General features: G+C 39.8%; 1 long non-coding RNA gene across 1 annotated transcript; it reads right to left on the reverse strand.

The window, feature by feature from the left end:
- Positions 1-1,417: 1,417 nt before the first annotated feature.
- LOC117676484 (uncharacterized) lies at positions 1,418-26,577 on the reverse strand. The gene is made up of 3 exons (XR_004594427.3): positions 26,340-26,577; positions 19,246-19,306; positions 1,418-1,696 (listed from the first exon to the last, which is right to left on the reverse strand). It is a non-coding gene; the product is annotated as an uncharacterized LOC117676484 (long non-coding RNA).

A 26,577-nucleotide genomic window follows, 5' to 3' on the forward strand; every position in this document is an offset into this window, starting at 1 on the left:
GACTTATGACCATTTTTCACACTTACGACCATTGCAGCATCCCCACGGTCATGAGAGGGCGGGCGAAGTGAAGCACTGCTCGATGAAAATGACATTGAGTTGGCTACTCCCACCCAGCCACACCCACCCAGCTATGCCCACCCAGCCATTCATTCGGGCAGAGAACCGGTTGTTAAAAAATTTGCAGTCCACCACTGATACTGCATCCAGTTGGTCACCACACTATAAAAAAGATGTTGAGACTCTAGAACAAGTGTAGAGAAGAGCAACCAAGATGATTAGGGGATTGGAGGTTAGAACATATGAACAACAGCTGCAGGAATTGGGCATGGCTAGACTACTGAAGAGAAGGACCAGGGGTGACATGATAGCAGTGTTCCAATATTTTAGGACTGCCAAAGAGAGGAAGGGGTCAACCTCTTTTTCTAAACACCTGAAGGCCAGACAAGGAATAATGGGTGGAAACTGATCAAGGAGAGATTCAACCTAGAAATAAGGAGAAATTTTCTGACAGTGAGAACAATCAACCAATGGAACAGCTTGCCTTCAGAGTGCTTCATCACTGGAAGCTTTCAAGAAGAGACTGGACAGAAATCTGTCAAAAATGGTATAGGTCTCCTACTTGAGCAGGGGGTTGGACTAGATGACCTACAAGGTCCCTTCCAATTCTTTTATTCTGTTCTACAGTGTATGGACCTAACCATTGTGGTTTATGAACCATGGCTAAATAGGGAAATGAAAATGCCTGGGTTTGTGAACCATGCTAAGCTATGGTTTGTTTTAATTACTCGCTCTTAGTTTTTCCTCTTGCCAATGACCTGTTTTGACTACCCAACAATGGTAAAATTGTATGCTGGAATGCAGTAAAGACCTAACAATAGTATCTGAGATTCCATATTTTTCGGAGTATAAGACACACCGGAGTATAAGATGCACCTTAGTTTTTGGGGAGAAAAATAAGAAAAAAGCTGATTGGCAGGTAGATCGGCCTCCCAGAATACCCCCAATCAGCTGTTCCCAGAGGTGAATTTTAGCAACAGGTTCCTTGGTTGTGAGCGCTGTGCCTTGCTTTTTTTTTTCCTTTTTTTTTTTTTTTTTTTTGTGCCTTTGAAACTTCTGAAACTCTGTTTCAGGAAAAAAAGCCTCTGACGCTCTGTTTGGAGGCTTCTTTTCCAAAGCTCTGTCTGGAGGCTTCTTTTCTGAAGCTTCATTTCTGATGCTTTTTTCAGCCTCTGAAACCTCCGTTTGAGAAGCTGGGCGGGGCTACATTCGGAGTATAAGACGCACCCAGATTTTCACCCTCTTTTTGGGGGAAAAAGGTGCATCTTATACTCCGAAAAATACGGTAACTGTGAGCCTAGAAGAGAAAAATATACTGTACTACTTTTCAACCCAATGAACAGTAACTGGTCTGAGATTATAATTATTTTGCTTTAATTGTATCAATATGAACAAGGATTAGTATTTCCAATCCAATACATACTTTTCATATATAGTTCATTTCCTGTCATATATTCAGCAGAGGTTTGTTCATCTTTATTGTTACCTTTGGCAGTAATTTCAGTTTATTCTTTTATTAGAAAGGTAGAATTGTTAAAGGATAGAAAAACACATGAGTTGCATTCTTAACGTGTTTGGCTTTAAGAAGCCACTGGGTTGCATACCTTCTTTGGCAGCTGGAATAGTCTTCTGATGTCTTGGTTGTAGGTTTAAGTGAAGGAAAATGAGCTACATGCTGACAGATATTTCTCTATTCATTTAAGAACAGTGCTGCTAATATGTAGTCAAGCATCAAATACACTCAGAATTACTTTCAACCAACTCAAGTAATAACTAAAATTGTAAATCTACTCTTCCCAGAAATCATTTAAATTCTTAAATTTAGACTGCAGTTTTACAGTTTCTATCCCACATAAGGCAATTAAAATACAAAGATAAATAAGGAAGTTCTTGCATGAAAGAGATTCATTTAGTATTTTACATCTAGACAGTTTGAGGAGAAATCACTCAACTGATACACTATTTCCTTATACCTCATCCTTTGTTCTTGTTTAATATTCCACATCCTGCTACTTTTGTACCCAGATGGTTACACCATATTCACTTGTGCCAAAATCCTCCCGATTGTGGTCTTTGCTGTTTTAGATAAATCTGGCAATAATAATTGTTACTTTCTTGATATATACATACCTTAATTGTACTTTACAAAATTGATGGCTCAGTACTTGCTTAAGAACTGCCCTTTGAGTGACTTTTCAAAGTTATGACAGCACTGAAAAAGTAACTTTGCACTGGTCTTTGAACTTATGGCCATCATAGTATCCCCTAGTCATGTGATTGAGATTCAGGTGCTAAGCAAGTTTTGGGCATTTACAAGCACTACAATGGCCTGCCGTCATATGATTGCCATTGGTGTGCTTCACAGCCAACTTCCAACAACAGAGCGAATGGATAAACCAGCAATAATAAATTGGGTCATGTGATGTCTCACCAAATAATTACAGGTAAAGCGAAGTCATAAGCCCATCACAGTCATATGATGTCTTGGTTAATGATTGCATTGCTTAACAATGGAGTTACTTGTCCCAATTGTGGTGGTTAGGAGACTGTATTTGCAGGCTCAAGTTACTGTGAAGCAGCAAAGCTTAAGATCAGAGGTCTCCAAACTTGGCAACTTTAAAACTTGTGGATTTCAACTCCCATAATTCCTCAGATGACTGTTGAAATCCACAAGTCTTAAAATTGCCGAGTTTGGAGACCCCCGCTTAAAATCATATCTGGCATGAAGTTGAAGCCTGATAAATATATCAGGGAAAGCCAGTTCATATAGAGAAGAAAATAAACTGCTATTCATCAAAGGTCAGTCTTCAACCTTTGATCATGTACATTCTGCTGTGCAGATTGTTGATATTGTCCTGTTCTGATTTTGATTCAAAGCAAGGATCTATGTTCTTATATACTTTTATATAAAGAATATATATGAATACATTTGCATTAATGTGTAATAAAGTATGTATCCACTTTAATGTGCATTGCAAGCTGATTTGATAATTTTGTTTGGATTGAATTTAATACAATAATGATTGCAATATTAGTAATGCCTAGTTTCTCCTTGATCTGTCATGCTAAATGACTGGGCTGTTAGTTAAAGTTTGGGTTTGGCCAGTGCCTTGATAGATCACGGATATGATCTATTTCCTGTCCAAAACTGAGCTATTGCGGAAACTAAATGAACTAAATGAACATATGTAGTAAATATGCATCTCAAGATACTTTTTCATTCCAAAGGTTTTAATTACAAAGGACACTAACACTAAAAACCAAGGAATTGTAATAATGTTGTTTCTGTAGCTATTGGAATGAAGGAGTTGCCATTATTTTTCTCCCTTTAATCTTATCTTGCTGGGATAGAAATTAGATTATTTGAGAAATAATCCCCTGGTAGGAGAGGCTGAAGATTGTGTGGTGGTGCCTTTGTAACCTAGAACACAGCATTGTATAGTGTGCCCTGGGCACAGGCAAAATCCTTTTTTTAAAGAGATCAAGCTTTCAACTCCAAGCACACACAGGTAAACAAATCAAAGAAGCACAACACACAAACACACATTCCTGGAAATAAGGATGTTAGCTTAAGTTAGAGGAAAATGTGTTATTCTCGTATATATGTGTTAGGGGCCCAGTGGAAGAATTACTGATGCTAGATGTTAGCTTCTGTCTATTAGTGTCAGCCCAATTACAGTTAATCTTCCATTTACAACCACAATTGAGCCCAAAATTTATTATGCTAAGTGAGAAATTTGTTAAGTGAGTTTTGCCTATTTTATGACTTTTCTTGCCACATTTGTTAAATGAATCCCTGCAGCTGTTAAATTAGTAACACGGTTGTTAAGTGAGTCTGGCTTCCCCATTTACTTTGCTTGTCAGAAAGTTGCCAAAGGTGATCACATGACTCCAGAATATTGTGACTGTCATAAATATGAGTCAAGCATCCAAATATAAATCACATAACCACGGGGATGCTGCAATGGTCATAAGTGTGAAAAATTGTCATAAGCAATTTTTTTCAGTTCTGTTTAACTTTGAACAGTCACTAAGTGAATTGTTGTAAATCAAGGACTACCTATAGTTAACCAGAGCAGGAAATCAACTCCACAAGAAGGCTAAAGCTACTTTTATTGAAAATGGCTATAATAACAAAACCTTGCAAATCCAATTGTATTTTGCCGTCCTCCTCCTTATATGCCAGTGGGTGAGCAGACTTGACTTAAGTTAGTGGCTGCAATATTTAGATGGCCAAATCAAATAGGAATTCTCTTAATAACTTAGGGAAATAATAAAATGGTGAAGTGAAATTCACTGAAATTAGAAATACAACTTCAGATTTTTTTATTGAAATCATTAACCTTTGTTGAATATCAGTGGTGCTTTGGATTTATTCCAGAAGACAGAATGTGAACTGAGCAGCTGTGTCCAAGTTATTAAAGCAGCCTTGTCTGTTTCCAGAATCATCCACAAACTTCCTTGCAGCAACTGTATGAGTCTTGAAAGAATTATACACATTGTACTTGTGTGTGTTCCAAAGCAGCTGTTTTACAACAAATCCAAAACACTGCACAGCTCTACTGGATATATGTGGAGTATGTTAGATAAGCTTGCTGAAACACAGGAAGATATGATTACAGTAACATCCCTGTAGCAGAATTTTAACTCGGCACAGAATGGAATGAATGTTATTTCAAGTACAAGATAATTTAATAGCTGAATATATGAAAAAATAAACATCAAAGTGAAGGCAGTGTGTCTGGTCAAGATCAATTATGTTACTAGTTGATGGATATGAAGAGTTGAGTCACATGTCCACTATGCTGCCAAAAGGTCAAATTAGAAATGAATAATAGAAGATGGTCAAAAATGGGAGGGGGGCACACATTTCAGAAGTTGGAAGTATGGTAGCAATAGCTGACACTTCTGAGAAATTGTGGAGTGGAGAATGCAAGTGAGCCATAGGTACAATAGATTAAGTGAGGAAATAAATTGCTATCTGCCAAAATGTAAAAGAGTGGCACAGAAACCAACCAACAAATATATGTAGAAAACACACTACAATAGTAATTGGGGACTTCAATTACCCTGATATCAATTGGAAGACTAATTCTGCACCAAGTGAAAAATCAAATAGGTTCCTAACCAACCTAGCTGACAACTTTCTTGTCCAAAAGGTAGAGGAGGAAACTAGAAGGACAGCCATACTGGACTTAATTCCAGTAAACAGAAAAGAAGTGATAGAGGGAGTTGAAACTGCAGGAACCTTTGGTGAGAATGACCACGTCATACTAGAATTCAACATAACACAAACACAAGCAACAGAACATAATGACACCAGAATCTTGGATTTTGAAAGAGCTGGTTTTAATAAACTCAAAGAGAACTTGGGAAATATTCCTTGGATGAAAATCCTAAAGGGGAAAACAACTCAAGAATCTTGGGAAACTCTGAAAAACATGATCATAAAAGCCATGACCAGCACAATACCACTGAGAAAGAAAAACAAGAAATACAAGAAGAAACCAGCAAGGCTGCACAAAGATCTCTCTGACAAATTGAAAGACAAAAAGACCAAGTATGAAAAATGGAAAGAGGAACACACAACTAAGGCAGAATATCAGCAGATAGCTAAATTCTACAAAGATGAAGTCAGGAAATCAAAGGCTCAGAATGAAGAAAGACTTGCAACAAAAGTCAAAGATAATAAAAAAAAAGTTTCTTCCAACATATAAATAACAAGAAAAAATTCAAGGAAACAGTCGGTCCACTAAAGAGAGAAGACGGCAAGGAAGTAATAGGCAACAGAGAGAAAGCAGAGCTGCTTAACTCATTCTTTGCATTGGTCTTATGCAAAAAGAAACTATAGCCCAACTTACCAAAACCGGAACTGTAAAAGACAGACTAGAAACAAAAGTTAAAATAAGCCAAAAATAGTAAGAGAACACCTGATTTTGATGAACACAAACCACTGGGACCTGACGAATTACCTCCCAGAATTCTAAAGGAGCTGGCAGATGTCATCTCAGAACCACTGTACCACATTTTTCAAAAATCATGGAGCACCAGGGAACTACAGAGGACTGGAAAAGAGCTGATGTGGTTCCCATCTTCAAAAAAGGAAAAAAATACAGATCCAGGAAACTACAGACCAATCAGCCTAACATCAATACCTGGGAAGATACTGGAAAAGATAATAAAAATCCAGAACTGCCAGCATCTAGAAATGAGTAAGCTAATAACTAGCAGTCAGCATGGGTTTGTTAAAAACAGATCATGCCAAACCAATCTTATTTCATTTTTCAACATAGTGACTAAACTAGTAGACCAGCAAAATACTGTGGACACAATATACTTAGACTTCAGCAAGGCATTCAACAAAGTAGACCACAACCTACTTCTTGGTAAGCTAGAAAAAAGTGGGATAGATAGGATCACCACCAGATGGATTTGTAACTGGCTGACAAACCATACTCAATGAGTAGTCCTTAATAGGTCTACATCTACATGGAGGGAAGTAAGCAATGGGGTACCACAAGGTTCCATCTGAAACCCAATACTCTTCAATATCTTCATAAACGACTTAGATGAGGGAATAGAAGGGAAACTTACCAAATTTGCGGATGATACTAAGCTGGCAGGAATCGCTAACACCCTAGAAGATAGGCTCAAAATTCAGATGCATCTTGACAGACTTGAACACTGGGCCCTATCTAACAAAATGAAATTCAATGTAGAGAAAAATAAAGTCCTACACTTAGGCAAGCAAAACCAAAAATACATGTATAGACTGGGTGAAACCTGGCTTAATAGCAGTAACTGTAAGAGGGATCTTGGAGTCTTAGTGGACAACCAGTTAAATACGAGTTAGCAGTGTGCGGCGGCAGCCAAAAAAGCCAACGTGACCCTACATTGCATTAAAAGAGGGATACAATCAAGATCAACTGAGGTACTAATACCATTCTATAAAGCAGTGATGGCTAACCTTTTCGATGCTGAGTGGTGCACCCATAATGCAATGCATGCGTGATCCCCCCAGCACAAGCAACCCCCACACATATGTGTGTGACCCTGTGCATGCGTGTGCGACCCCCCTTGTGCAACTCATCCCCCATGCATGCACGTGCAACCCCCGTGAATGCATCCCGCCCCCTCAGCGCATGGATGCGTGTCTCCCGCATGTGCGGCAGAGACCCAAAAACCAGCTGGCCAGTGGGAGGTGCGCGCGCATGTGTGGTGGAGCTGAGCTAGGGCAATGACTCACATGCCCGCAGACAGGGCTCTGTGTGCTACCTGTGGCACACGTACCATAGGTTCACCATCAAGGCTATAAAGCCTTAGTAAGACCAACCTAGAATATTGCATCCAGTTTTGGTCACCACACTATAAAAAAGATGTTGAGACTCTAGAAAAAGTGCAGAGAAGAGCAACAAGGATGATTAGGGAATTGGAGACTAAAACATATGAAGAACAGTTACAGGAACTGGGCATGGCTAGTCTAGTGAAAAAAAGCACCAGGGGAGACATGATAGCGGTGTTCCAATATTTGAGAAGCTGCCACAGAGAGGAAGGGGTCAAGCTATTTTCCAAGGCACCTAAAGGCCAGACAAGGAAGAATGGATGGAAAGTGATCAAGGAGAGATTCGACCTAGAAATAAGGAGAAATTTTCTGGCAGTGAGAACTATCAACCAATGGAACAGCTTGCCTTCAGAAGTTGTGGGAGCTTCATCAGTGGAGACTTTCAAGAAGAGCTTGGACTGCCACTTGTCAGAAATGGTATAGGGTCTCCTGCTTGGGTGGGGGGGTTGACCTACAACAGGGGTCTTCAAGCTTGGCACCTTTAAGACTTGTGGACTTCAACTCCCAGAATTCCTTAGCCAGCCATACTGGCTGGAGAATTCTGGGAATTGAAGTCCATCAATCTTAAAGATGCCAATTTTGAAGACCCCTGACCTACAAGGTCCCTTCCAACTCTGTTAATCTGTAAAGAAAGGAAGTCTCCACTGAAGAGTCAAAGCTATAGAGATTTTTGGAACTGAGGTGAAATAATAGAGATTGGCCAAATAAAGAGATAGAACCCATTACAGAAAGAAAAACCAAGCAGTGCTTTCATTTCCTCCAAAGATGTTCTGTTGCCAAGAAATCAAACAGAAATTACAACTGGGTGAATAAATCTTGGAATCAGCCTGCCAAGGAATGCAGGATACATAAGATGGTAGAAACTGGAGAAAGTATAAGTACAAAATAAAGTGAGAGATAATATGATTGATGTTTCTAAAAGGCACTCTGTTAATGTACTTCAGGTGAAAATGAGAATAACCATCATTTATCAATAAAATAGATCATTTTGTTTGTTCGTTTGTTTTAAAAGGCCTTTTCCAGGTGCTTCCATCAAACAGGAAGAGGTAGGTGGAGAATTGATGTTATAGTCGTGGGTGCCCTTCCCATATCAATCTGCTTAATGTGGATAAAAGAAAGGAATAATACAGAGTCAGATATATGAGCTCTAAAGGATCCTCTCTATTCACATTATTATAAGGGGAAGACGTGCTTAGATACATGAATTCTGAGAGACCCTCTCTATTCACATTATTATAAGAGAGGAAAGTGCTTGCTTGGAGATTACATTAACAAACAGTTAAACCCCATGAAGGGTAATAAATCTTCTGATGAAGCCTAGCCGTCACGGAAGGACAGCCAGATGGAAGACATCTGAATGCCCCCCCACTATCAGATACACAAAACAGCCACAGGAAACAAAGAGTCACTTATTACCTCTTATTACCCAAGGACAGTAGTAAATCTCCCATTAGCAACTCTGAGCACTTAAGAAAAAGTTGTGTGGCTAAGATTGTCACTGCGTTATTTTATTTGCCAGCTGAACTTATCATTTCTGGACTATCAGACTTTCCGTACCTTGCCAAGAATTGTTATCAAAAGCTACTACGCATGTCCATCCACCCACATTCCTTCACTCACTTTTTCCTTTGTTCTCTTGCCAGAGGTCCGGCTGGACCGGCAGGAGATCTCGCTTGCCAAAATGTAACAATTTATCTTTCTTAGTTAGTGAAGTGTTTTATTTTCTTTATAACAAATAAATGAGTTTTATTAGAAACTTTTCTTCGCGTTTCTTTTTCGGAATATTGCAACAAGGAATAAGCCTCGATTCATCTCCTCTAATTAAACCAGGGTAATTTGTCCCAGATCCAAACATGGGATTAATAAATGCCCTGACATCTGGTAGCAGAGGATGGTTGATTTATGGCTTTTTTCCTTGTTTTGTTATTTCTGATAAGAGCGCATAGGCAATTAGTTTTTAGCTACTGAGGTACGCTAATTATATTGCTAAGATGCCGAAACAGAAGAAAAAAGGAAAAATGAAGCACAGAGCTTTATCCTCTTTGGAAGAAGAACAGGAGATAGTAACGCCCTCAAGATTCCAGCCTCTTGCTACGGCTACGCAATTGGAACAAGAAGGTGCCATGGGTGAAGAAGATCTGAAAATGCTTTCGGAAACACATCAAAGGACAGATATCAGAACAGCTGCTTTTGAAGATAATGAACTGCGACTGAGGTCAGTAGCTTTTTCTTCTCAATTTGCATGCTATGAATCTATTCTACCAGAGCCCACAGATTATGATGTGCTTGGTGCTAGGCCAAGAAAGTTTCCACAAACGGCAAAGCTTTTTCACCCCCACGAAGAGAGAGAAGTAATTCATTATTCTCCTCAAAGCCTTGAGCTCACCCAGCGTGAGATGGCCATTAAATCCTACCGTGAACATGTAAAATATTATGAAAATGAACTTTTTTGATTTAAGAGAGATTTGTTTATGCTTGAGCAAGATAAGGAAGAATCCCGTGACTTAAATTTTTCAAAAAGCGCCATCTTGTCTTCTTCCTCGGAGCCAAAGACACTCCCCCTGGTGGATTTTGTGTCAGGCCAATTAAGGCAAAGAGCACTGCATACGTCACATGAAAGTCTCCCTGATCAAGTTACATATAAACCTGCCACGCAATCATTTCTTGTAACTGGGCTGCCCAAAGCTAAAGGTGCAGCACCATCTGCTGGCGAAAGTAATTTATTACAGGAAGCTGAAATGCCACAAGTGTTTCCACAGGCCCAAACTCAAACACCCCCTGGTGGTGATGGTGCCTTTTTAGATGGAACACAGGCACGCTTTATGCAGCAAAGGCAAGTGATTGCATCTCCAGCAGGTCATGCCAATATTGCAGATCAAGCACAAATGGCAACTGGAATACAGCAGATTCCAGTGCATCAGCCACAGCAGCTACAAATGCCTGCATATGTGCCCCAGCCACAAGTGAAAATAGGGCCACCTCCTGGCCCACCTCCAATGGCACAACCAAGACCATTTTTAGGTCTACAACAGGCACAGCAAATACCACAGGCATTTCTGCCAGCACAGCCAGCGTACCAAATGCAGGCTCCTCACCAGGCATTTTCTGTCTCTCCACTAACTGGTGAGTCAAAACTAAAAATGTCAGGACATAATTACAAAGCCTGGGTCAGTGAGATTACACTATTGCTTCTTAGAGAAGGCACTCATTTTATGGTTTTTAATCCTCCTGCTCAACCTTGGACTTATGCAATAAGAGATTTAGAGATAAGGGCTCGCACATCATTATTGATGTCCATGGATACTGAACTGCAGGTCACTTTTCCACCAAACACAACAGCCCGAAAAATTTGGGCTGAATTGGAAAATTGCTACAGGCCTATCTCAATTGAATCTTCATGTTTACTCATGTCTGAACTCCACGGTTCGAGATTGAAACCTGGTGAACAAATTGGAGGGCATTTGACCAAACTGAAAGGTCTGAGAACAGAATTGAGAGAAAGAGGCCATAACATTGAAGATATTCAAATGATCAGCATCATTATTAACTCTTTGAATTATGAATGGAAAGATGCTGTTACAAAAATTAACCAAGTCCCAATTGCTCAACGCACAGTGGACAATGTCTGTAGGCTTTTAATTGAAGAAGAGGCATTCATGTTGGCCATGCCACATTTGAGAGGGCCACCCACATCAAGAGCTCCAGCTAAGCGCCCCTTCCGAGGAAGGACCTACACTCCAAGGATGCCAAGATGCTACACCTGCGATCGTGTGGGACATGCCACCCGGGATTGTCCCCAACGAGTTCCAGCTCCCGTCACGTACCAGCCCAGAGGAACAGACTCCAGAGGCAGAGGCAGAGGTGGAAGACAAGGTCATTGTGGTCCCAGGGGTGATCCACAAACTCCACTCGCCACATTGGCTTTAACCAATGATCCACAATCTCAACCAGAGTACGACAGACGACTCCTGTGGACTTTGGACAGTGGTGCAGCATTGCATGTTACCTACAGAAAGGAACTTTTCACAGAAATGCACGAGCCAGAACCTGAACTACGTGAACTTTATTCTTTTTCAAATCATCCTTGTCAGGTCAAAGGAAAAGGAACTGTTTATGTTGAAGAGCTCGATGCATTCATTCTTGATGTTTATTACATGCCAACAGCAACCAGTAATTTGCTTAGTCAGTGTCACTTGTCTAGAATGTTAAAGTTCCAAATTCACCACCTTGAAAAAGCAAGTTACATAGTTAAAGATGGAGATATTGTTGCTGAAACCATATTAATTGGTGGTGTTTATTACTTAAAGCCAAAGCCTAAAACACAAACACAGGCAAGTATACAAACTCCAAAAAGGGAAGGCCCAGGCCCAGATAGAGATGCTCCAGAGAGAGATCATGTTGCTACCCCTAAGGCTGCTAAAGCCAACAAAAAGAAAGTTGGTAAACAGGTTGCTCAGAGCAAGCCTGAGGTTCCGCATAAAAATGTTAATGTTGAGAATTCACTAACAGGTAAACCTTTGTATTCTAGGTGTATCCATAAGTGGCATAGAAGATTGGGGCATGCCAGTTTCCGTGTTCTTAGGAAGATGCCGGAGTTCGCAAAAGGTTTGGATCTAAAGGGGTGTAAGGTGGTTTTGGATTGTGCTGTATGCAAAAAAGCCAAATCCAAAGCAGCAGCCATTCCCAAACACGCTACACGCCTGTCAACACGCATTTTTGATTTGGTTCACATTGACATAGTTGGTCCATTCCCGCCATCATTTGGTGGTAGAAAATATTTTCTAACAATTGTTGATAATTACTCTAGATATGGATATGTGTATCCTATGAAAGAAAAATCAGAGACCTTTCAGATCTTTAAAGACTTTGCAGCCCTTGTTTCTACCCAACACCAAGTTCGCATCGCCAGAATCCAGAGTGATCGTGGTGCCGAGTTCATGTCTCAGCGTTTCCAGGACTGGATGCGTAAGAATGGAATTATTCATCAGACGTCGGCTCCTTACACACCGGCTCATAATGGAGTTGCAGAACGAAGACAAGGGGTCCTGCAAACCATGATGCATTGTCTCCTAGAAGACGCCAACCTTGGTAAGATATACTGGGGTGAAGCTATAAAATATGCAAATTACATTGTCAACCGTACTTGGAGCAGTGTAACAAATCAGACTCCTTTCTTCATGTTGTATGGCTACAAGCCCGATCTTAAAAACATCCATATTTTTGGTTCATATGCTATGGTGAACATTCCCTTAGCTTAAAGAAGAAAAGGAAGTCCAGCAGCAAAGAGACTGAGATTTATGGGTATTGATGATAACTCAAAGTGGAGCAGATTTATTGACTCTAAACATGCAATTGTGATTTCCCAATCTACTAATTTTGAGGAAGATATTGACTGGTCCAGGATTCATTCCAATGATCCTGGAGTTTATTTTCCTAGAGATGATACTGCTGATGCCACACAGATTGATGATCAAGATTCCACTGATTCTTCTCAACCCGATGTTCCGTCTTCACAAGTCGCGGATGCTGACGTTAGCAATGAAAGTGAGGACGAGGACAAACCAGAAGAAGATTGGACAGTTGTTCCGAGACGTTCCAAGAGGGCCACAAAAGGAATCCCTCCACAACGATATTCTTGGCAACTGACAAAAGCACCCTTGCCTTTGATTTGCAATGTTACACTTCCACCTGATAATTTCACACAAATCAAGCAGCTTCCTGATTCAGAGCAAGACAAATGGTATGATGCAATGCAGGTTGAAATGGACAGTCTAAAGAAACTTAAAGTATTTACACCTGCAAAACCTCCAGCAAACAAAAAGGTCATTGGCACTCGATGGGTCTACAGAATCAAAAAGAAACCAAATGGTGAGTCACTGTACAAGGCCAGACTTGTAGCTCAGGGTTTCGCTCAACGTTATCCTGAGGACTACACAAATACCTACTCACCGACAGTTCGAACTGAGAGTGTAAAAATTGCTTTAGCAACTGCAACTATCCTTGGTTTAGAAGTTTTCCAGTTTGATGTTGACACGGCTTATCTACATGCAGACCTAGATGAAGAGATCTACGTGAGAAGTCCTCCAGGATTCCGACAGCAAGAAGGGGATACCTGGTTTCTAAACAAAAGTCTTTATGGTCTGAAACAATCTGGTTTAATGTGGTATTTATGTCTTACTGACAAACTAAATTCAATGGGCTTTATTAAGTCCGAAACTGATGAGTGTGTGTTCACAAAAAGATCTAACAATGCATATGAGATAGTTCTTGTTTATGTTGATGATATTGTTTATATTGGTCCAAATAAGCAAATGAGTGAAATTTTTGCTAAAGCTTTGCAGAGATACTTCACATTGAAATCATTAGGTCACATTAGCACTTATTTAGGTGTTCAGATTGAAAAGACACAGAAGGGGTTTAGTCTTTCACAAGAAGATAAAATTGAACAAGTTTTGCATCATTGCAACATGAAGGATGCTAACACAACAAAGACACCCATGCAAACAGATTTTCATAACTTGACACAACAAGAAAGTCCTGAGTTCGAGGATCAAACACTTTATCGTTCAGTCATTGGGTCACTATTGTACATTAGTAGTTGGACCAGACCCGACATTGCACTTAGTGTTAATCTCTTATCTTGACACGTAGGTAAAGCAAAACAGTTTCATTGAACATGTATTAAGAAATTATTGAGATACCTAAAATACACTAAACACATGAAATTATTGTTAGAACCAACACATACTGATTATGCAGAATTATGTTGTTATGCAGATTCTGATTGGGCAAGAGATAAGAAATCACGTAAAAGTACTTCAGGTTATATGATGTTCTTAAATGGATGTCCTGTTTATTGGCAAGTACGTAAACAGAATTTTGTTTCTTGTTCATCTACTGAAGCTGAATATGCTTGTGTTTCAGATGCATGTAATTCTCTAACTTGGTTTGATGCTTTAGTCACAGATATCTGGACACACCCGATCCGACCGATCACCGTGATGGAAGACAATGAATCGGTGGTTTATATTTCTGAATCTCATTTCACAGGTTCTAGGTCCAGACACATTGACATCCGTTATCAAAACATAAAGCATTTAGTGAAAAAAGGTTTTGTCAAAATGCAATATGTATCTACACATTGCTGATATGCTCAACAAACCACTTCCAGCAGCTCAACACAAGTATCTGCGCAAGAAGATGTGCCTTATTTGATGATGTACTGATATTCGCCTTGGTAGTACAGGGGTTTAAGGCACCCTGTTATTAAGCTTATTAAGACCAGCTGCCTGCAATTACTGCAGGGTTCGAATCTCGCCAAGGCTCAAGGTTGACTCAGCCTTCCATCCTTTCTAAGGTAGGTGAAATGAGGACCCAGTTTGTGGGGGCAATAAGCTGACTTTGTATAAATATACAAAAGGATGAAGGCTATTGCTGAGCACATTGTAAGCCACCCTGAGTCTTCGGAGAAGGGCGGCATATAAATCAAATTAAAATAAAAATAAATAAAAATAAATTTTATTTGCCAGCTGAACTCATCATTCCTGGACTATCAGACTTTCCGTACCTTGCCAAGAATTGTTATCAAAAGCTACTACGCATGTCCATCCACCCACATTCCTTCACTCACTTTTTCCTTTGTTCTCTTGCCAGAGGTCCGGCTGGACCGGCAGGAGATCTCGCTTGCCAAAATGTAACAATTTATCTTTCTTAGTTAGTGAGGTGTTTTATTTTCTTTATAACAAATAAATGAGTTTTATTAGAAATTTTTCTTCGCGTTTCTTTTTCGGAATATTGCAACAAGGAATAAGCCTCGATTCATCTCCTCTAATTAAACCAGGGTAATTTGTCCCAGATCCAAACATGGGATTAATAAATGCCCTGACAAAGATAATTTTATAAACTAAAATTAATGGTTTAAGTAATTAGATAAACATATTATCAAATGTATGTAACCATATAGGGAAAATCAGATATATGTAACCACATATGGAAAATGTATGATCTCACTGAATCCTTTGTCTTAGAAATGTATAAAAACAGAGATATCACAGCTCTTGGGTTGTTCAAAGCTTCAGATACAATTCCTGGCTCTGAACCTTGCGCAATAAAACTGTCTCTGGCTGACCCAGGAATGTTGCTTGGTCCTTTCATTTCACATCATTTGTGGCGACACTGGTGGGACTAAGGAACAAAGAACTTTTCTTCTGCCAGACGGCCTGCCACAGCGGGGACCGATGCCTTCCCAAGGAAAGTCCATCAGCCGGCCATAGGACTCCTTTGAAGTCTACGGAACCTTTCGGTGAGGAGGTGCCGTGAAACCCGCTGAGACGCAGATCAGTCAAGGATCTATCTGGTCAGCCAGACCCAGAAACCTCGAAAAAAAGTCCAGGAAGAAGACGCCTGAAGGCAAGTATAAGTAAAACTATCAATTTAGTGGTAGAGGAGGGGGCCTGATCACCCTCCTAAGAGACAAGGCATTGTCCTAAAGTCTCTAGTAAGGAATTAAGTATTGTGTGGGTGGTTAAACCCTTGCGGTTCTCATTGACGACTGTCAGAACATCCAGCGTCGTGAGCCAGGGGTAGTGTTGTTAGGATGGGTGGTAGTAATAGTGTCCCCAGGACACCGTTACAATGTATGTTAGCCAATTTTAAGAGTGCCTATAGTGGAAATTATGGTGATTCCCCATGTGATCCGGAAACCTTGAAGATGTTGTGTATAAGTGTCTGGCCCACCTTTAGCATAAGGTGGCCAGAAGAAGGATCGTTGGATCCAATAGTGATATCCAAGGTACATCGGATCATTACCCGGGATGGCCATTGGGACCAATTCCCATACATAGATCAGTGGCAGATTGCTCAAAAGGCAGCCCCCTCTTGGCTTAAGAAATGTCAGCTGGAATGTGTGAAAGTATGTATGATGAAAGAGAAAAATAAGATCAACAGAAAGGTAGTTAAAACTAAAGTTTTTAGTCAGGAGGATGTGGAAGATGTTAGCCATCCTCCCCCATATGCACCACATCCTGAGCCCCCAAGACGAAACCCCTATCCACCCTTGCCAGCGGATATAGTGCCAAGACCCATCCAGCCCCGGAAACGCCAACAGCAAGTTAAAAGGGAAGTTAAGAGTGATGGGGAAGAAGAGACAGAAGAAGAATCTAAACCCATTAGTTCCCAAACTCGAAGCCAGACAAGTTTAAAGAAGACAGAGACGGAGACTCTGGCCCCCTTGAGGGAAATTTTGAGTCATGGAACTGATGCCCAGGGACTGCCCATCATTCGTTCCTTGTTTCAATATCAGCCATTTACAACTACAGATCTACTTAACTGGAAACAGCAATATGGCCCATTTAGCAAAAAGCCTACCGAAATAGTAGATCTATTTAGTACTATAATGCATACACATAGACCCATATGGGGAGACATTCAGCAATTATTAAATACCTTATTCTCCCTGGAAGACAGAGAAAAATTCAAAATTGCTAAAGAGAAGGTCTTAACCCGTATGTATCCAGATGGGGCCAATGCCGCGCAAAAGGCCACAGCACAGCAGAAGTAGATCCAGACTGGGATCCCAATGTTAACCAAGACCAAACTCTATTAGCTGCCTACCACCTCCTATGCATAAACAGTTTAAGGGAAGCAGCAAAAGGTCCCATTAATTATGCCAAAACCACCACCATACACCAAGAAAAGAATGAGAGTCCTGAGGCCTTTTGACTAGACTAACAGAATCCTATAAGATCCATACTGGGATAAACATAGAAGATCCAGCAAATAGATACCTGTTAAACGAACGATTTATCAGTCAGAGTGCCATGGACATCAGGAGAAAATTGCAGAAATTGGAAGGAGCTCTAGGGAAGAATACCAGTGAACTCCTAGAAGTGGCCAGAAAGGTCTACCTGAATAGAGATAGGGAGGAGGAAAAAAAGCGAGATATTAAAGAAAGAAAGAAGACTGAAATGTTAGCTTTGGCCCTGGGAGGAGTTACCTTAGGGCCCAACCAATGTGCCATCTGTAAAGAAGAAGGACATTGGCAAAGAGAGTGCCCCCGTAGAAGGACAGAATCAAGAGGAGTATCCTACGGGCGTGGACAGCCTATGTTTAGAGGAAGAAGTTTTAGAGGAACCCCGAGAGGAGTGTTTAGAGGGAGAAGAGGTACTGACAAGCGACAACCCAGCCAGTCATACCAGAAGGAGGAGGTGATCAGCCTAGCCAAGATGGAATGGGATGACTGAAGAGGCCAGGGCCCCACGGACCCACCCCCGGAGCCCATGATGGATTTATGGGTGGGAGGACATCAAGTCCGCATGATGATCGTTACCGGAGCCAGTCAATCAGTCCTGAATAAACCAGTGGCCCCCTTGTCAACTAAGAAAGTCAGAGTTCAAGGAGTGTCAGGCACAGCTGCCACACACAGCCTCCTGAAACCTGTTAAATGCAAGGTCGGGAATGGCCTAGTGGAGCACCAATTTTTGTATATGCCCAAATGCCCTGTCCCACTATTAAGAAGGGATCTACTTTTTAAAATGAGAGCCGCCATTTCCTTCAACGAGAATGGGCAATACCTGACAGTGCCGCACCCAGTAGACGAGACTTGGCGACTGATGTTAATGCAAGACACAACCTCCGAAAGTAATTGGGAGGAATTTAATGTTCCCACACTGTGGGCAGAGGACAATCCCCCTGGACTAGCTAAATTTGCCTCCCCAGTAGAAATCAAATTGAAATTGGGATACAAGCCCATCAGAGTGCCCCAGTATTATGTCCCTCAAGAAGCAGCAGAAGCCATTCAAATTTTAATTGACAAATACTTAGCCACAGGGATACTTAGAGAAACTCAATCCCCGTGGAATACCGCAATTTTGCCCATAAGAAAACCCAATGGGGGTTGGAGGCCAGCACAAGATCTAAGACCCATAAATAAGGTGGTGGTCTCACTCCATGCAATAGTCTCGAACCCCTACATTTTGCTGGGAACCATTCCTCACACAGCCACATGGTTCTCAGTCATAGACCTGAAAGATGCTTTCTTCACTATACCCTTACACCCTGATAGCCAAGACTTGTTTGCCTTTGAGTGGAAAGACTCTAAACTGCGGAGACATTGTCAGTATACCTGGACAAGATTACCCCAAGGCTTTAAGAGTTCTCCTACCCTTTTTGGGCACGCCTTGGCTTTGGACTTGCAGTACTTCCAACCTGTTCAGGAAGGGGACTGTCTCCTCCAGTATGTAGATGATGTGTTAGTAACCGGAACCACTCAGGAGAACTGTTTCCAAAATACCCAGACCCTCCTTGAGTTACTGAGAGACTGTGGTTACAGAGCTTCGAGGAAGAAGGCTCAATTAGTAAAGAAAGAAGTTACATACTTGGGATACATTCTGTCTCAGGGTCAGAAGAATTTCAGCCTACCTCGTAAACAGGCCATTTTACAACTGCCCCCACTGAAAAATTGGAAAGAACTGCAGGGCATTCTGGAAGTCATGGGCTTTTGTCGCTTATGGATTCCCAATTTTGCCTTACTTGCCAAACCCCTGTATGCATCAACCGTGGAGCAGAAACAGACCCTTTTGAATGGGGCAAGGAACAAGTAAATTCATTAAGTCATTTAAAAGAAGCACTTGTATCCTCTCCAGCATTAGGATTGCCAGATCTTTCCAAGCTCTTCCGTCTTTATGTAGATGTTCGTCATAATGTGGCATTAGGGGTGTTGACTCAGCAGCAAGGGTCATGGCAACGGCGATGATTTATTTGTCTAAACAGCTAGACTGCCCTGCCCAAGGCTGGCCACACTGTCTTAAAATTCTGGCCGTTGTAGCAGAACTTATGAAAGATACCAACAAACTGACTTTCACCTCTGAAGTAGCAGTCTTCACATCCCATGCATTGCAAACCATTCTGGAAAATAAAGGACAATTGTGGATAAGTAATCAGAGGCTTCATAAATACCAAGCGCTGCTGTTAGAAAACCCCCAGATAAGCCTTCACCAATGTGCAACTATCAATCCTGCCACTCTTATGCCTATACCCAATGCATCCCTTCCGTTACACGACTGCCTGCATGTACTAGACCATCAGTATTCCTGTAGACCAGACTTAATGGACACACCTCTTCCATATGCCCAGCTTACCTGGTTTACTGATGGCTCCAGCTTTATGGAAAATGGTGCTCATTATGCAGGGTATGCTATAGTTAGCCAACACTCAGTAATTGAAAGTGCTCCTCTTCCAGTGGGTACCAGTGCTCAAGCAGCTGAGTTATGGGGACTCATCCAAGCATTAGAGTTAGCCACAGACAAGACTATTAATTTGTACACAGATAGTAAATATGCCTTTTTAACTATTCAAGCACATGCAGCCATTTACAAGGAAAGGGGCTTCACTGATTCTGCAGGCAAACTAATCCAACATGCCCCTCTCATTAAAAGATTGATCTTCGCTGCACAATTTCCTAAATCCTTAGCTGTCATCCATTGTCCAGGTCATCAGAAGACAGACACTCTTGTTGCACAGGGCAATCGATTTGCTGATAGAGAGGCCAAATTGGCAGCACACTGTCCCTAGATAAAAATGATCACTATCTTTATCTAGCACAAGAAATAGAATCATACATTGAAAGATCGCATCCCACCTATACTCATGTGGAGAGGGACAAGGCCGAAGGAGATCTAAAAGCCACTCTTGTAAAGGGATGGTATACCCTTCCAGACAAATAGATAGTGCTGCTCCAGCGTTAACAAGCTGAAAGGGAAAGTGATTTTGCGAAGCTATTTTAACAAGTACACTGTTGCGCTGTTTGTAGCAAGCAAACAGGAGAAGAGGAGGAAAAAATCTTTTTTAAAATAAGCCTGAGCTCGCTTTAGTTTAACTCTATCTTTAACTGGACTAAAACTGGGGGACTTTTTTAGAGGACTTTGTGGAAAAGAAAAAAGGATTTCCTTTTTTAGAAAATCTAATCTACGTGGCAGAATGGCTTCTAAAAAACAGGAAGGCAAGGCAGCAGGGGGTGGATCCCCTACACACAAACCTGAAGAGCAGAGTCAGAAAACAGACTTTGATTTTGAAAGTTTAAAAAAAATTATTACTCAGGCTCTGGATGATAATTTCCAAAAATCTCAACAGGAAAGGGATGATAAATTCCAAAAATCTCAGCAGGAAATCAAGCAGGAAATTATTGAAATGAAAAAAGGGGTGAAAGAGAATTATGGCAAAGTGACTGATAAATTATCAAATGTGGTCTCTGGCTTGTCAGAAATTATTATTAAAGTGGACTCTAAATTGGAAGAATTTAAATCAGAAGTGAATGTTAAAATAAAGGATACTGATTTTAAAATTTCTGATGTGGATAATAAAATGCAGAGAATCGAAAATGAAATTACGATGATGCAATTCCGGTCAATGGAATTTGCTATAAGACTTAGAGGTATTAAGGAGAATGATCGACAAGACTGGAGACAGATTTGTGCTGATGCTCTGGCTGTGTTGTTAAAAATCAATCCTGAAGAGATTTTTTACAAAATAGACAAAATTTACAGAGTGAACTCGTGGGTGGCCAGACAAAGACAACTGCCTAGAGATGTGGTGATATATTTCACAGATAGAAGAATGAGAAATGATATTTTGCAAAAAATCTTTTCTTTCTTCTGTGCAAGTGGAGGGAATTCAAATTGGAATTTATAAAGAACTACTGCCAAAGATGCTGAAAGATAGAAAGGACTTTGGTTTCCTAGTAAATGAATTTTAAAAATTAGAGATTCCATTTCGGTGGGATGCTCCAACTGGTATAATCCTGAAGTACAATGGAGAAAGATATCGATTGAATACTGTTGAAAAGGCGGAACATTTTTATTATACTGTTTTTAAAGAGAGATCACCATCCCCACGTACATCTACTGTGTTGGAGATAAAGGAGAGTGATAAGGAGAAGCAACCTCAGCAAGGGCTGGAAGAGCAGCCTAAGCAGGTTGAATCAGAGTTAGTGGAAGTGCAGGGTGCTACAGGAGGTTTTCTGGAGGAGCCCCTGTTAGAATCTTCTCCAATTTTGACTACAAGAGATGTGGCCTTGGACCTAGCTCGTATGGCTGAAGCCAAAGACCAGCGTATAACTCGAGCAGTTTCTAAACAACTCAAAGAAAAACAATTACAGGAAAGAGCTAAGGCACAACAATACAAAAAAGGAGTCAAGAGTACTATACAACAAAGTGAAGCCATGGGGGGAGCAAAGCCGAAGGTCTCGGAAGATATCCAGCAATTCTGCTCGTCGCTTCAAAAAGGTATACATGACGGTTAAGTTTTTATCTTGGAATGTGAATGGATTGAACTCACCACAGAAAAGGAAGAAGATATTTTCATATTTGAGACAATTCAATAATGATATAATTTGTTTACAAGAAACTCATGTCAGAACACAAGATCAAAAATATTTGATAAATTCAAAATTCAAAATTAGGAATACATTTTATAGCTTCAAACTTGGAAAAAAAGAATGGTGTGGTTATTTACATAAATAAAAGACTATCAGCTAAATTTATAGAAGCAGATGAAGGTGGTAGGTTTGTAGCTATTGAACTGTACACTGTATATGGCCAAATTCTTGTGATTGGAATTTATGCTCCTAACCAACAACAGGATCATTTTTATAAAATTTTGCATACCAAAATATTGCAATGGGATTATAGATCTATTTTGATTATGGGAGATTGGAATGGAGTGATTGATTCTAAACTAGATAAAAAGAGTCTGGCGAAGTCAAGGATTAGACTACCACCAACTTTTTTTGATATGAAAGAAGATTTGGAATTAAAAGATGTGTGGAGAATACATAACTCAAAAAACTTGGATTATACTTTTTTCTCTGATAGACATAGATCTTTCTCAAGGATTGATTTCATTTTATTATCAAATGATCTACTTGTTAAAACAAAAAGAACTAAAATCTTTCCAAGAACTCTATCTGATCATAGTCCAGTATGGATAGAGATTGAGACTGGAAAGATTGAGAGAAGATCATGGAGATTAAATGAAAATTTGTTCAGATATGAAAAAAAATATAATAGAACTTAAAAAACAGATGAAAGGATTTTTTGAAATTAATTTGAATAAGGGTACCCCTATCGAAATTGTGTGGGATGCGAGTAAAGCATATAGGAGAGGGGTACTCATTCATATGAACTCTAAACACAAATTGAATAGACAAAAGAAAAGATTTGAAATTGAAGTAGAAATAAAGAAAAAAGAACAGTTACTTATTAAAAATCCAACAGATGAAAGAATACGTGGTGCTATAAAACTTTTGAAAGATCAATTTCAAATGCTTATGGCGGAACAAGCTGCAACAAATCTACAATACGCAAAGCATAATACATTTTGTAATGCCAATAAACCGGGCAGATGGCTGGCCTATACATTAAGGAAGAAGCAGACTATGCGGACTATTGATTGTATTGATATTGGAGGGAAAGAAATTTCTCAACAAAAATTAATCAAAGAAGTTTTTGTAGATTATTATACTAAATTATACGCTACAGATGATATACAGAATGGACTTATAGAAAAATACTTAGAAAATAAAAGAATTACAAAAATTACTAACCAACAAAAAGAAAGAATGAATCATCCTATAACAGTTGAGGAGATAATTGCAGCAATTAAACAACTGAAAACAGCTAAAGCTCCTGGAACGGATGGCTTGACTGCAGTGTATTATAAAATTTTGCAAGCAGAAATGGTAGAACAACTTAGAGACTTATTCTGTAATATACAACAAGGGGGTAAAATACCCCCATCATGGAAAACAGCTTACATTTCTTTGATACCAAAAGAGCAAGCAGGTCCTAAAAAACCGGAGAATTACAGACCAATATCTCTTCTGAATAATGATTTACAAAATTTATGCAAAAGTATTAGCCAACAGGTTGATGCCAGTAATTCAAGAGGTGATTCACGATGATCAAGCGGGATTTATAGAGGGTAGATATATGAAGGACAATGTAAGGCAAGTTATAGATTTATTGGAATATCTTGAGAAGAATAAACAAATCCCTGCAGTGCTGGTTTTCTTGGATGCGGAGAAGGCCTTTGATAGAGTGGACTGGAATTTTCTATTAAAGACTTTAAAAAAGATGGACTTTGGGGATCAATTTATACAGGCAGTTTCAGCAATTTATCAAGAGCAAAAGGCACAGATTATTATCAATGGAAGTTTGACAACAGACTTTAATATTGAAAAAGGAACAAGACAAGGTTGTCCGTTATCCTCATTGTTATTTATTTTAACACTAGAAGTCTTGTTGAATACAATACGGGACTCGAATACTCTGAAAGGTATAGTGATAAGGCAAGAGGACTACAGAATAAGGGCATTTGCAGATGATCTGGTTGTTACCCTAACACAGCCAATGGAATCAATAATCCAGATGATAGACATTATACAAGATTATGGCACAGTATCAGGTTTTAGACTGAACCAGAAAAAAACTAAGATGATAGTTAAAAATATGACACAAGATCGAAAACATGAACTTGAAAGGAGGGCAGGTTTTGAGATTGTTCCAAAGGTTAAATATCTAGGAGTTCAAGTTGCAGAATCAAATATGAAACTGTTTCAAAATAATTATGAGGTGTTGTGGCGAGATGTACAGAAAGACATGGAGACCTGGAAAAAACTGCAGCTGTCTTTACTTGGAAGAATAGCAGCAGTTAAGATGAATATTTTGCCAAGATTTCTTTTCTTGTTTCAAATGATTCCGGTGCTTAAAAGTGATAAACAACTGAAAGAGTGGCAAAGTGGAGTGAATAAGTTTGTCTGGAATGAGAAAAAAACGAGAGTGAAATTGAAAATTATGCAAGATGTTCCAGAAAGGGGAGGCCTTAAACTTCCAAACCTATAGTTATATTATGAAGCAGCAGCTTTGACTCAAGCAAGCGATTGGTTTGGAAGGAAAAAGACTAGAATATTGAACATAGAAAGTTTTGATCTTGAATTTGGATGGCATGCATACTTGTTTTATGAAAACAAAGTGGATAAAGTATTTAAAAGCCATATACTTAGAGATTCTTTGATGCGAGTTTGGAAGAAGCACCGACTCAAATGGGATTACAAAATACCGCTATGGCTGGATCTTGGTCATATTATGTGGAATACAAATATAATGTCACTCGGGGGGTTTTTTATATAAAGAGGTTCTTTTTGCAGATGCGGGCAGATGGCAACTGAAGACATTGGAGACACTGTTGGACGAAGGGATTAATCTAACTTGGTTACAGTATAATCAACTTCAATTGAGATGGAAAGAGGACCAAAAAACTGGTATAATGGTACATGAGGAAGAATTGGTTAGACATATAAAAGAGAAAGGTCCAATGCAGATTAAAAGGTTATATAATGTTTTGTTAGAAAGGGATTCAGAAACTGAATTGGTTAAAGATTGCATGATTAAGTGGGCACAGAACTTTGCAGAACCAGTGATGTTGGAAACATGGGAAAAAATATGGGTTCAGAATGTTAAATTTACACAATCGCAGAATTTGAGGGAAAATTTTTATAAAATGTTTTACAGATGGCATTTAGATCCCAAGAAATTATCCTGCATGTATCCTAATGTTCAGCCAAAATGTTGGAGATGTGATTGTTTAGATGCTACATATTATCATGTTTGGTGGAACTGTAAGAAAGTTAAGGCTTTTTGGATAAAAATATGGTGGGTTATGCAGAATGTTTTGAAGAAAAAAATTCAATTTTCTCCACAATTGTTTTTATTGGGTATAGTAAAGGGTTTTACATCGGATGAAACTAAGTTGATATTGTATATGATAACAGCAGCGAGATTATTGATAGGTAAATATTGAAAAACGAAGCCTTGCCCACTATTGAAGAATGGACTTTGAAGATGGCCAGTTTTGCAGAGATGGCGAAGATTTCAGCATATTTAAAAGATCACTCACAAGAGACTTATGAATGGGAATGGAAAAAATGGATAGATTATGTGCAGAACAAATATCAAACCAGGAAGTATCAAATAGCTTTTCATTGAAAGTATTATACAAAAATAGAAATGTATGAATTTTGTGAAGATGAAAAATTATAAGGGGGTTTGAGGGGTTCAGGTTTTATAAAAAAAAGGGGGGAATTTTGATGGGATTATATTTTGTGGAAGTCGGGGGGGAGGGTTAGGGGGGTTTGGGGGGGGTTAGGGTGGGGACTATGGGGTGGGTTGGGGGTGGAAATGGGGTAAAAATGTAATTGTAAAACTTTTGAAAAAAAAAAAAAGCCCTGCTCATTTTCATTGACACTTACTCAGGATGGATCGAGGCCTACCCTACTAGAAATAAATTAGCTATACAAGTGGCACGCTTTCTTTTAAAGAAAATAATCCCTAGATTTGGATGTCCATCTACCATCAGTTCAGACAATGGCCCCGAATTTGTGCAATGTATAAATTGCCACCTAGCTGAAGCAGCAGGCCTGAAATGGAGATATCATTGTGCATTTCGGCCCCAATCATCTAGAAAAATTGAGAGAGCTAATCGATCATTGAAAGCAATTATTACCAAACTGTGCTTAGAAACCCACTTGCCATGGCTTCAAGTTTTCCCCATGGTCTTGTACATTTTTAGAACAGCCCCACGAACCAAATACCAGTTGTCTCCTTTTGAACTTCTGTATGGTAGACCCCCTGCCTTGTTCAAGCACCACTTCCAAGGCTGGCCAGATTTAGTTCAAAAGTGGGGGGTAGAAGCAAGAAAATTACTTCTGCAACAGCACAACAATCATGTCAACCAACTGAGGCATTATATGCAAGAATGTAGACCTCCCCCTATTACGACTGCAGGTTACAACTACAAATCAGGTGATAGAGTATGGATAAAACATTGGAAAAATGAGCCTTTAAAACCTAGATGGAAAGGGCCATAACTGTTGTGATGTGTTCACCTCTTGCAGTTAAGTCCTTAGAAGGAAGATCCTGGATCCACTGGACGAGATTGAAGCCCGCAGACCAGAATGATCCAGTCACATACCAGGTGACAAAAACTGACAGGCCATTGGTGCTGAAGTTCAAGAAGAATACACCCTGCTGAGTCCTACCGGCAATGGACTCTCAACGCACGGTGGTGATCGTCAGCCTTGCTGAACCACCCCGGAAGCTGGTTCCCTGCACACAGCCAAAGCT

This window comes from Pantherophis guttatus, chromosome 5 (assembly GCF_059756535.1).
Source record: "Pantherophis guttatus breed Tessera chromosome 5, ASM5975653v1, whole genome shotgun sequence".
NCBI classification, from domain to species: domain Eukaryota; kingdom Metazoa; phylum Chordata; class Lepidosauria; order Squamata; family Colubridae; genus Pantherophis; species Pantherophis guttatus.